This window comes from Tupaia chinensis, unplaced genomic scaffold (genome assembly GCF_000334495.1).
Source record: "Tupaia chinensis unplaced genomic scaffold, TupChi_1.0 Scaffold138500_1, whole genome shotgun sequence".
NCBI classification, from domain to species: Eukaryota; Metazoa; Chordata; class Mammalia; order Scandentia; family Tupaiidae; genus Tupaia; species Tupaia belangeri.
The window spans coordinates 234,500-247,422 of NW_006198396.1; the positions used below are offsets into that span (position 1 = coordinate 234,500).

The 12,923-nt window shown below is 38.8% G+C and overlaps 1 protein-coding gene and 1 pseudogene across 1 annotated transcript in view; both read left to right on the top strand.

Moving 5' to 3' along the window:
• LOC102481074 (ectodysplasin-A-like) overlaps positions 1 to 12,923 on the top strand; it is a 456,842-nt gene that overhangs the window by 50,390 nt on the left and 393,529 nt on the right. The window lies entirely within an intron of this gene.
• Positions 11,573 to 12,204, top strand: LOC102479801 (proteasome subunit beta type-3 pseudogene; annotated as a pseudogene).

Sequence of the window (12,923 nt, forward strand, 5' to 3'; positions counted from 1 at the left end):
TTTTCGCTATAGGGCACATGCGCTCGCCAGACAGACAGAGAGAGACATAGAGACAGAAAGCGAGAAATCACCCCCCAGGGGGGATGGTCATGCCGCAATCCCTTCTCCTCCATTCTCGCACGCATGCACACGTGCCTGGCATGAGTTTTAAGCCACTGGGTCCAGGACGTGAACCGCGGTTGACTACGTGGGAGTCCAGTGACATAGCCATTACGCTGACTGCTGGTTCCCATCTCTAGGGTTTCTTGAAGAGCTGGTCTGATGTTGGCAATTTGTTTCATGTTTTGTTTATCTGAGAAGATTTTAATTTTTTTTCCCATATGAAAGGTAATCTTGCAGGATATAATAATCTTCGTTGAAATAGTTTCTCTCTTAACACTTTCAATACATCTTCCCATTCTTTTCTTGCTTGCATTGTTTCCATTGAGAAGTCTGATGTTAATCTGATAGAATGACCTTTGTAAGTCACTTGTTGTTTCTCTCTTGACAGTTTTAGTATCATGTCTTTATCTGTGGTCTTTGCCAGTTTGGCTAAGATGTGCCTTGGGGAAGAAATTCTTGTGTTGATTCTATTTGGGGTCCTTTGTGTTTCTTGAGCCTGGATGTTTTAGTATCTTGTCTTTACCTGTGGTCTTTGTTCCCTACCCATATTAGTTTCTTCATCTTCTGGGATACCATTTTTTCGTATGTTAGGATGTCTAATGGAATCTAGTATTTCTCGGATGTTATCTTCATTTTTTAAAAAATTTTTTCTATCTTTTTGGTGGTTTTCTCTAGGTCAGAGGTTTTATCTTCTACATCAGAGATTCGATCTTCAGCATGGTCTAATCAACTTTTAATACTTTCAAGAGAGTTTTTGGTTTCCTGTATTACAGACTTCACCTCTAATAATTCCATCTGATTCTTTCTTAGTGTGTCCATTTCTTCTTTCAAATCCTGGAAGGACTTTCTAATCTCCTGTAGTTCATTGTCTTTCTTCTGTTCCAATTCATAGAATTTATTCACCATGAATGTTCTAAATTCTTTCTCAGACACTTTGGTAACGTCCTCTGTTTTTTTAAGAAATGGAAGGGAGTCACTGTGTTCTTTTGATGAAGACATATTTCCTGCTTTATTCAGACCTGAGGCTCTTCTTCTACTTCTAGCCATTGGGAGATGTGTTCCCTTTGGAATACCTTTTAAAAGAATGTTTCCTTGAATAGGAGCAAGTGTGTTTCCCTTTTGCTATGGACTGAAGACTCCCAAAGTCTCTCTTCTGTTGGTTAGCAGTCTTATCCAAGGAGGAGTATTCTATTCAGGTTTATGGAGAAAAGTATCTCCTTTTTCTCAGGTGGTTCAGTAAAAGGCGGGATCCCAGTGAGTCTTAAAATATTAGAATATTTCAGAACTATAATTCTAGACCTCTCTCGACTGTCTAGGAGTGCGGAGATAAAGGAACAGAGGACCAAGTAAGAGGGAAGAAAGTAAGAAGGAGAATAAAGAAACAGTTGCGTGCAGCATAGCTTGTGGTGCGCGATTTCGCCCAGGGTCTGAAGATGGAATTGGGGTGGCTGTAGAGCTGAGGGCATTTCCTGTGTGGTAAGAAGTGAGAAATTTACAAATGAGAGATGAGGAAAAGGAACAAAATAAAGCCTACCTGGTTGACAGAGATAGGGGTCTCTGTCTTGGGGGTCCTGGGTCCAGAGCTGGGGCAGGGGCCCTTCCTCAGTACCCCTTAGGCCAGGGGTCTAAAGATGGACTTGGGGTGGTTGTAGAGCTGAGGGAGTTTGTGGTAAGGAGAAGTGAGAAATTTACAAATGAAACAAGAGGAGAAGGGGGAAAAAAGAGTCTACTTGGCTGACAGAGATAGGGGTGTATGGCTTGGGGTCATGGGGCTGGAGCTGGAGTGGGGGCACTGCCTCAGTGTCCCTTAGGCCAGGGGTCTGAAGAGGGAAGTCAAATTCTCTCATTTTAACTGAATGGATTTTTGTTAAATTTCTCTCACTACACCATCTACTGACCCATTTCAAAAAGGTAGCATTTAAAAAAAAATTTTAAAGGAAATTGAAATAAAAAAATGTAAATATAATGGTAAAGGCCTAATGGACTAGAAAAGCCAGAAATTAAAATAGGTGGCATTGACTAGGTATAAAGGACAAGTGTAAAGGTAAAGGGATCATTAGGGACTACAGGGAGATGTTTTTGGGAAAAAAAGGAGCTTCTAACTTTCTTAATATATTTCATATGTGATGACATAATCCTTCTGTCATTTTTAGTAGGCTTCCAGTGTAAATACTCCCAAAAGAAAGTAGCTTCACTGATTAAAAAGTTCACCGTTTTTGTCTTTGACCTTTTGTCTCTGGCCTTCATGGAACTCGTCCAAGAAATAATTTTAGAATTAACTGCTTATGTTTTCCAACTGTCCTGTTAAGCTCTGCTAGTCCATAATTACCATATAAGAAAGAAATAAGATACAATGCATAAAATATATTTGGTTGTCTGGAAAATTGTGATTCCTTTTTGCATAGGAAAATGTCATGACTTTCCTGATAACCTAATATATATTGAAATGTTAAATTTTATATTGTTATAATTGTAGAAACAGCTTTTATTTCATAATAATTTTTATTAAGAAGAAATTCCAAATTGATTTTGTATAGCACTCTCTGGTATAAAAGTACTTTCTCATACCCATTTACTTAACCAGTATTCATACACTTCTGTTGTGTGCTAGACCAAGTGCTAGAGTATAGTGGCAAACGAGATAGTATATGTCCCTACCATCAGGAATTTTATGTTTCTATTCATAGAATCATTATCATTGCTGTAGGGAGAGTGTCATTACCTTTCTTTATGTACAGATGATGAAAGTAAAGCTCAGATTACACAAATTGAGTAGAAGCTAGGTCTTAAGATCCCCAGTTTTGTCTTCTGTACTGTACTATTTCCTTATTAGTATGATAATAACTGCTTTTAAACAAATTTGAAGGATTTTGCACCACATATTTCCTGATGTGTTTGAATTCATTCCAGTTGTGTGTATGTGTGTGTGTGATATTTTATGATTCTACACCTTCTTAATTATTTATATCATTAGAATTTTGTACTTTGTGATTTCAGTATTGTATTTTGTGATTTCAATTATGCTGCAAAAGATAAGGGGTGTGAGAGAGAGAAACAAGAGTAAACCACACAACAAAATACCTGTTTTCTCATGGTTCATCTCATGATTCATGTCTCTATTACTAATTCTGTCCTAGAAGCCCATTTTGCCTCTCTACCTCACTATCTCTTAGGTGATAATTTATTCCATTACCCACTGATTTCCTTGCTCATCATGAAATCTATTGCCAGTTTCAGCAAAATATACTTGTCTTTTTCTCCTAATTTCTCTATGCCATCATTTTTCAAATATATGCCTTGTTTGTGCATCTCAGGTGGTTTGGCATTACTTGAGGAAATCTATATTTAAAACTGATCTCTTAAATTCCATCTGTGCAGTAGTTTTCATGACAAGTATTTAGGCATTTTTTAGCCTATCATGTGCCTTAGCTAAATCTTACCAATCTTATCTTCAGGGAGTATCTCAGTCTTACCTTTCTTTTTTTTTTTTTTAAAGAGAGAGATTTTTGTTATAGGGCGCATGTGCTCACCAGAGAGATGGAGAGACAGAAAGTGAGAAATCACCCACCAAAAGGGATGGCTACACCACAGTCCCATCTCCTCCATTCTCTTCTTGGGATTTTGGGCATATACACACACACTCACGACGTGAGTTTGAAGCCACGGGGTCTGGTACTCTAACCATGGTCAACTAAGTGGGAGTCCAGCAGTGTAACAATCATACTATTGGCTGGTCCTGTACCTTTCACTTTTTAAAAAATCTTTTTCTATTTTTACTGCCACCACTCTAAGTCAATTTCCTTGCATGCATTTACCCTCAATTCCCTTGTTCCCTCTTACTTCCTTTTATTTACTTGAAAAAAATCACAATCTTGGTAACTTTATGCTTTCTTGGCTCTTGTACCCATGCAGTAAAAATGGCTGAAGAAAAACAAGTGACCACAGGGACCAGCAGTTAATGTGGACCAGCAGTTAGTGTAATGGCTATGTCACTGGACTCCCATGTAGCTGACCGCAGTTTGAGTCCTGGACCTGGTGGCTTAAACTCATGCTGGGTGCGTGTGCGTGCATGCCCAAGATCTTGAGAGGAGAATGGAGGATAAGGGATTGTGGCATGGCGGATTGCAACATGGACATCCCCCTGGAGGGTGATTTTTTGTTTTCTGTCTTTCTGGTGAGCGCACACACCCTATAGCAAAAACCTCTCAAAAAAACAAACAGAAAACAAGTGACCACATTGCCTAGTCTTGCTTTTTTATTTTATTTTTTTAAAAGAATTTTTAAATTTTAGTTATTTTTATTTTTTAACTTGACAAGAGAGGAGAGAGAAAGAGAGAAAGTGGGAAAGCAAATTGCTAGGTCCAGGACTTCAACTGCAGTCAGCCATATGGGAGTCCAGCTCCTTAACCACTGTGCAACTTGCTGGGTCACTTTAAATTCATGATCACAGAACTCAAATTAGAGACCTTTAGGCTTTTTTTTTTTCCCATTCACTTTCTCTCTTCTCTAGATTTTGTCATACTTTCTCCTCTCACCTTCAGTAACACTGCCCCATCCTCACTCTCATCTGAAGACTTTGCTTTCTTTATTTGCATAGTGCTTTCAATTAAAAAAAATACTTTTATGGAAACAGTAGATGGTGTGGTAATTAAGGCGCTGGACTCTCACGTGGTCAGCCAAGATTTGAATCCCAGACCTGGCAGCTTGAAACACATGTGTGCATGCCCAAAATCCCAAGGAGAAGAGATTGTGACTTTCTCATTTTTCTGTCTCTGTCTCTATGGCAAGTGTATGCACTCTATAGCAAAAATCTCTCTCTTTCTCTCTCAAGAAAAAAAAATACTTTTGCATGCCTTTTATGACTTAATCTCTTCTGCTCTGAGAAATTGCTAGTCTTCACAGCATTCTTCTTTTGAGCAAATAGCTCTTACATTTTCATTTGGCTCTAGCATCTACATTACCTGTTTGCAACTCAGAAGTCCTCACCATTTAAGCGTATAGGTTAACCTGTGTTTGTATTTATCATTCTGAAAAAAGAAGAACCTCACATTTGCCAACTTCACCTGCTGACTTGGATATTGCATAAACATTTGTCTATATTCTGATCTTTTTCAGACTGAGTACAGAAAATTTTGACTTGTCATCAATATCCACAGCACTATGAAAAATAACCTCCATGGGCAGGAGATTCAGTGATTTTTTTCAAGTAAAATGATCTTATCTGCAGTTTGGTAATCAAGAAAAATACCATTTGCAGTGTAGCCTAGACTAGGTTCTACTTAAATATCAGTGTTCAAATGTCCCTTTGTATTAAATTGAAGTTTTCAGAAAAAAATAAAGGATGAGCCTTAAGTTTCTACAAGTGTTTATTTCTTTATCAATGGGTTCTTTTTAGGTATAGTGGGCCCTCAGTAGATTTTAAATGAGTTTACTGATAAAAATTCAATTTATGTAACTTTTCAGGAATGTATCTTTTGTGATAAGTGAGCTACATTTGTACAGGCAGGCCTTGATTTTTTTGATGTTACTGGAAAGCATGTCATAAAACAAATCATATTGGGACCAGCAGTTGGCATAATGGCTATGTCGCTGGACTCCCATGTAGTTCACTGCGATTCAAGCCCTGGACCCAGTGGCTTAAACTCACATCGGGCCTGTGTGCATGCGTGCCCAAGATCCTGAGAGGAGAATGGAGGAAAAGGGATTTTGGCATGGCCATCCCTTCTGGGGGGGTGATTTCTCACTTTCTGTCTCTCTCTGTCTTTCTAGCAAGCACACGTACCCTATAGCAAAAACCTCTCTCAAAAACAAAAGAGACTGTTTCCCTGGCCAAAGATTCAGAATCAAATAAATCATAATTAGAAGCAACAATGTGGCATAAAAGCAAAGATATAGGAATTATAAATTTGATTTTTTAAAATGATTTTGTTAGAGGGTGTGTATACTCACCAGAGAGAGACAGAGAGAGGAGGAAAGTGAGAAAGCAACCTCAATGGGGAATGTTCATGCTGCAATCTTTTCTTCTCCATTGCTACCTCCTTTCAGGATTTTGGGTATGCACACACACATGCTCTGCATGTTTTTCTTTTCTTTTTCTTTTTGGAGAGAGATTTTTGCTATAGGGCGCATACACTGGCCAGACAGAGAGAGAGAGAAAGAAAGTGAGAAATCCCCCCCCAGGAGGGATGGCCATCCTGCAATCCCTTCTCCTTCATTCTCCTCTCAGAAACTTGGTTACACATGCACAAGGGTCCGGCATGAGTTTAAGCCACCCTGTCTGGGACTTGGACCACACTCAACTATATCGGAGACTAGCGATTTAAGAATTATACCATGTGCTGGTCCTCCCAGCATGTTTTCAAGCCACATGGGATCCAACTATCTTTTTTTTTTTTCTTTTTAAAGATTTTTGCCTTAGGGCATGTGTGCTCACTAGGGAGAGAGAGAAAGAGACAGACAATGAGAGGGAAAGTGAGAAACCACGCCCCAGGGGGAATGACCATGCTGCAAATCCTTTCATCTCCATTCTCCTTCTGAGATTTTGGGCATGCATCCACACACACCTGGCATGAATTTCAAGCCACTAAGTCTGGGACCTGAACTGCAGTCAGCCATGTGGGAGTCTAGCAACATAACCACTACACAATCTGCTGGCTCAAGGGATCCAACAATCTTTTTTTTTTTTTTTGCTATAGGGCACATGCGCTCGCCAGACACACAGAGAGAGACAGAGAGACAGAAAGCGAGAAATCAGAGAAATCACCCCCCCGGGGGGATGGCCACGCTACAATCCCTTCTCCTCCATTCTCCTCTTGGGATTCTGGGCACGTACACACACACGCCTCGTGTGAGTTTAAGCCACCGGGTCCAGGACTCAAACCGCGGTCTTCTACGTGGGAGTCCAGAAACAGCCATTACGCTAACTGCTGGTCCCGGGATCCAACAATCTTAACCACCATGCCATGGGCTAACCCAAATCACTAATCATTTAAAGTAGTAAAAAATTATGCCAAGTTGGGACCAGCAGTTGGTGTAATGGCTATATCACTGGACTCCTATGTAGTCGACCGTAATTCGAGCCCTGAACCCTGTGGCTTAAACTCACGCTGGGTGCGTGTGTGTGTGTGTGTGTGTGTGTGTGTGTGTGCCCAAGATCCTGAGAGGAGAATGGAGGAGAAGGAACTGTGGCATGACCATCCCCCTGGGGGGTGATTTCTCACTTTTTGTCTCTCTGTCTCTCTCTGTCTTTCTAGCGAGTGCACGTGCCCTTTGGCAAAAACCTCTCCACACAAAAAAGAATTATGCCAAGTCATATGAAATGGACATAAATGTAGTATAAACTATCACTATACCAAAGACATCGATGCACTGTAATATTAAAGTATCATAAAACATTTAAAATAGGGGGCCAACAAGTGGCAGTTAAAGATGCTTGATTTCTACATGCCAACTGCTTTTCGAGTCCCAGACCTGGCGGCTTGCTTTCTCACTTTCCCTTTCTCTCTTTCTCTGTTTTTGTCTGGTCAAATTAAAAAAATAATAATAGGAAATTAAATTAAATAAATAAAAATATTTGAAACATTTTAAATGCAACCTAATTTTATACTAAATTTTATAAAAAATAATCTGTAAGTCATAGAAATCTATTTTTACCAATACATTAATAATTTGTTTTGTTATGCTATAGTATAGAAATTCTTGTGGGGTTGCAGACAGTAGATATCTAAATGATCTAACATTGGTTCTCAAATCTGGAAGTTTATCAGTCACATGAGGATCTTTGAAGATTCAGATTTCTGAACCCAAATCTCAGAGTTTCCAATTAAATAGGTCTAAAGTACGGAAGGGAGAGCAGCATACATATGTGTCTTTAAAAATTCTGTGTGAGTCTAATGCATAGCCAGGTTTAAAATTCTAGGAATGAATTTTTCTTTCTCATATCTTTTCTTCTTTCAGCAAGTTGATACATTAGGACATTGACCATAAAATGTGTGCAGGTAATACATTTAATAAGTGTTTATAATGTATTTCTGCCATTGAAAATTATTTTTAAAAAGTAAAGGCTGTCCTGACATTTGAAAAATATTTTTACATATATTTTATTTTTTATACATTAAATCACTGTATATCATTATAACATGCAGAGTGAATTTTCCCAGCATGACTACACTGCATATTAGTCTAGTTAAAGATATTATCATATACATTATCATCAATGTTTTCCATTTTTGTGTTTCTTAAATGTCTTGATTCTTTCTTTTCCCCTTGCTTCCCTTCTTCTCACCCTCCCCCATTTCCCCCCTTTAGGCCACATTGTCTTTAGTATCCACAATTGTTCTGCATGCTTTTCTATCTTCCAGTCTTTGAATTTCTGCTATAGAGTGCAGACATTCAGTATATTTGAATGGGGACATACAATGCCTCTCTTTCATAGTCTGGCTTTCTTTGCTTAGCAGTATATCTTCCATGTTTGTCTATTTTCTGTCAAATGCCAGGGTCATTTTTTTTTTAATGGCTGAGTATTCCATGGGCATTTGAGTTGTTTCTATGTCTTAGCAATTGTGAATAATGATAAAATAAACATGGATGTGCAAGTAATTTTCTGACTGAGAGTATTCCTATCCTTTGGGTAGATACCCAGGAGTAGAATTGCTGGCTCATGTGATAGTTCTATTTTAGGATCTTTGAGGAACCTCCATATTGTTCTCCACAGTATAGACATTCCCACCAACAGTGTAGGAGAGTTCCCTTTCACCACAGCCATATCAATTTTTACTTTTTTAACCTTAGCCATTCTAACTGGGGTTAGGTGATATCTCATTGTGGTTTTGATTTGCATGTCCCTTATGGTAAAGGAAGTGAAGCATTTTTAATATGCTTTTTAACTGTTCATATGGCTTCCTTAGAGAGTTGTCTATTCAGCTCATTTGCCCATCTTTTTTTAAAAAAAATTTTAGAGAGAGATTTTTGCTATAGGGTACATGCCTTCACTAGAGAGACAGAGAGATAGAAAGTGAGAAACCATCCCCCAGGGGAGATAATCATACCTTCTCCTCAATCCTCTTCTTGGGATCTTAAGCACACATGCACAGATGTCTGGCCTCTGGGTCCAGGGCTCAAAGTACAGTTGACTATGTGGGAGTCCAGGGACATAACCATTATGCCATCTGCTGGTCCCAATTTGCCTATCTTTTAATTGGGTTGATCATTTTTTCTTTGTTTCCTTTCCTTCCTTCCTTTTCCTTTTTTTTTTTTTTTTTTTGGTTAAGCTGCTTGAATTTCCTGTATAGTATGGTTATCAGTCTTGTATCTGAGGCATAGTTTGCAAATATATTCTCCCATTGTGGTGGTTGCTGATTCACTTTAATTATTGTTTCTTTTTCTGTGCAGAAGCTTTTTAATCTGCTGAAATCCCGTTTGCCTATTGTTGGAATTATTGCCTGTGCTTTGGGGGTCTTAAGAGTCTTTATCTACTCTGATGTCTTGAAGAGTATCCCCTTTTTGGTGGCGCCCGCCCTATGGCAAGAGTATCCCCTTTTTTAACCACCAGTAGTTTTATAGTTTCAGGTTTTAGGTTTAGATCTTTGATCCATTTTGAGTTGACTTTTGTTAATGTTTATTTTTGTTAGGGGTCCAGTTTCATCTTTCTGTAGGAGGATACTCAAATTTTCTTGGTAACATTTGCTAAAGAGACTTTCTTTTCCTCACTGGATTGACTCTATTCTGTTCGATTGGTCCATATACCTGTTTTTGTGTCAATACCACTCTCTTTTGATTACCACAGTTTTGTAATATATTTTGGGGCCAGGTAATATGCTGCCTCCTTTCTTCTTATGCTGAATTGCTTTGCCAATATGGTGTCATTTATGATTCCAGACAAATTCTGTGATTGCTTTTTTTTCTTATTTTTTTTTCTTTTTATTTTTATTATCATCATAATCTTCTTTATATTACATTGGATTACATATAACTTTTACAGTGTATTACATTGCTTTTTCAAAAGGGAATGCCATGCATGTCAGTCAATACAGAGACATTAATCTCCCTGCTTCATCATTCAATAACTTTTCTATGTTTTTCCCAATCATTATTATTATTATTCTAATTATTTTTTAAAACAGTCAATGTGATTGCTTTTTCTAAATCTGTAGAGAATGTCTCTGATAATTTGACTGGTAATGCATGAAATTTGTACATTAATTTGGGTAAAATTGACATTTGATTATATTAATTCTTCCAATGCAGGAACATGGAATGTCTTTCCACTTTTTGTGTCATTTTCAATTTCTCTTTTTAGGTTTTATAATTTTTCTTTTAGAGGTCTTTGACTTCTTTTGCTAGGTTTATTCCTAGGTATCTTATACTTTTGTTGCTATTGTAAATGGTATTTTTTCTTTCTTTTTTTTTGAGAGGTTTTCGCTATAGGGCATGTGAGCTTGCCAGACAGAGAGAGACAGAGAGACAGAAAGCGAGAAATCACCCCCCAGGGGGGATGGCCACGCCACAATCCCTTCTCCTCCATTCTCCTCTCGGGATCTTGGACATGCATGCACATGTGCCCGGCGTGAGTCTCAAGCCACCGGGTCCTGGACGCGAACCGCGGTTGACTACATGGGAGTCCAGTGACATAGCCATTACGCTAACTGCTGGTCCCATAAATGGTATTTTTTTTTCTACAATTCCACCTTAGTCTGTCATTGTTGGTGTATAGAAATGCTATACATTTTTGTATGCTGATTTTATATCCTGCCATTTTACTTATAACTTCCAGGATTTTTTTTTTTTTATTCTTTTGGATTTTCCATGTATGTAATCATATCATCTGCAACTAGAGATCATTTCACTTCTTGTTTCTCTATTTGAATGCCTCTTATTTTATTCTCTTTTCTGATTGCATTGGCTAGGACTTCCAGTACTATGTTGAAAAGGAATGGAGAAAGTGGACAACCTTGTCTTATTTTAGTTTCTAGTGGAAAAGCTTTCAGCTTTTCCCCATTTGGTATGATGTTAGCTATGGGTTTTTTATATATGGCTTTTGTTGTGTTGAGAAATATCTCTTCTGTGCTGATTCTGCTGTGTCTTAATCATAATGAGATATTATATTTTATCAAATGCTTTTTCTGTGTCTATTGATATGATCATATGGTTTTTATCCTTTTTTCTGTTTATATGGCATGCTACATTTATGGTTTTATGTATGTTGAACCATCCTTCCATCCTTGAAATAAAGACTGGTTGTGGTGTATAACCTTTTTAATGTGTTTTTGGATGTGATTTGTTGTCATCTTGTTACTAATTTTTAGATCTATATTCATTAGTAATATTGGTCTATGGTTTTCTATTTTATGATGTTATTGTCTGTTGTGGAGATGAGTGTGATGGAGGCTTTTTAAAATGAATTTGGGGCAGTGAAAGGCAGAACCTGGTTTACTAGAATTGCAGTGACAGCTGGGGGTCCTAGTAACTTCAATCATGTCTATTATGTCCTATAATGGAGGGGCTGTCATGGCCATGAAAGGGAAGAACTCTGTGGCCATTGCTACAGACAGGTGCTTCAGAATCCAGGCACAGATGGTGACCATGGATTTTCAGAAGATCTCTCCATGGGTGACCGACTATATATTGGACTGACCAGGCTTGCCACTGATGTCCAGACAGTTGCCTAGTGCCTCAAGTTCTGGCTGAACCTGTATGAATTGAAGGAGGGCCAGCAGATCAAGCTTTATACCCTCATGAGCATGGTGTTCAACCTCCTGTATAAGAAACGGTTTGGTGCCTACTATACTGAGCCAATCATTCCTGGGTTGGACTCGAAGACCTTTAAGCCCTTCATTTGCTCTCTAGACCTTATCAGCTGCCTCATGGTGACTGACGACTTTGTGGTCAGTGGTACCTGTTCCAAACAAATGTATGGGATGTGTGAGTTCCTCTGGGAGCCCAACATAGAACTAGAGCACCTCTTTGAAATCATCTCCCAGGCCATGCTGAATGCTCTAGACCGGGATGCAGTTTCCGGCATGGGAGTCATCGTCCATGTCATTGAGAAGGACAAGATCACTACCAGGACACTGAAGGCCAGAATGGACTAGCTCTCTTCCCAGAGCCCACATTTTTTCTGTTTGATTTTTGTTTTTTAAATAAAATAGCCATTCTTTCAAAATAAATAAATAAATAAAATGAATTTGGGAGGGTTCTTTCCATTCGGACCTTTAGAAATAATTTGAGAAGAATGGGGGTTAACTCTTTTTTAATGTTTGTAGAATTCAGAAATGAAACCATCAGTAAATGGGATTTTTGTAGTTGTTGGGAGGTCATTTATTACTGATTCAATTTCATTGTTTGTCATTGATCTATTCAGACTTTCTGTGTCTTCCTGGTTCAGTCTTGGTAGATTATATGTGTCCAGGAATTTGTCCCTCTCATTCAGGCTTTTTTTTTTTTTTTTTGGCTATGGGGCACGTGTGCATGCCAGAGAGACAGAGAACGACAGAGTGATAGAAAGTGAGAAATTACCCTCTGGGGATGGCCATGCCAAAATCCCTTTTCCTCCAGTCTTTTCTCTGGATTTTGGGCAAACACACACATATGGCCAGTATGAGTCCCAGGTCCAGGACTTGAACAGCAGTCAACTATGTGGGAGTCCAGTGACATAACCATTACAGTTGGGGACCAGCAGTTAGCGTAATGGCTATGTCGCTGGACTCCCACGTAGTCGACCGCAGTTTGCGTCCCAGACCTGGTGGCTTAAAACTCACACTGGGCACGTGTGCGTGCGTGCCCAAGATCCCGAGAGGAGAATGGAGGAGAAGGGATTGCGGCGT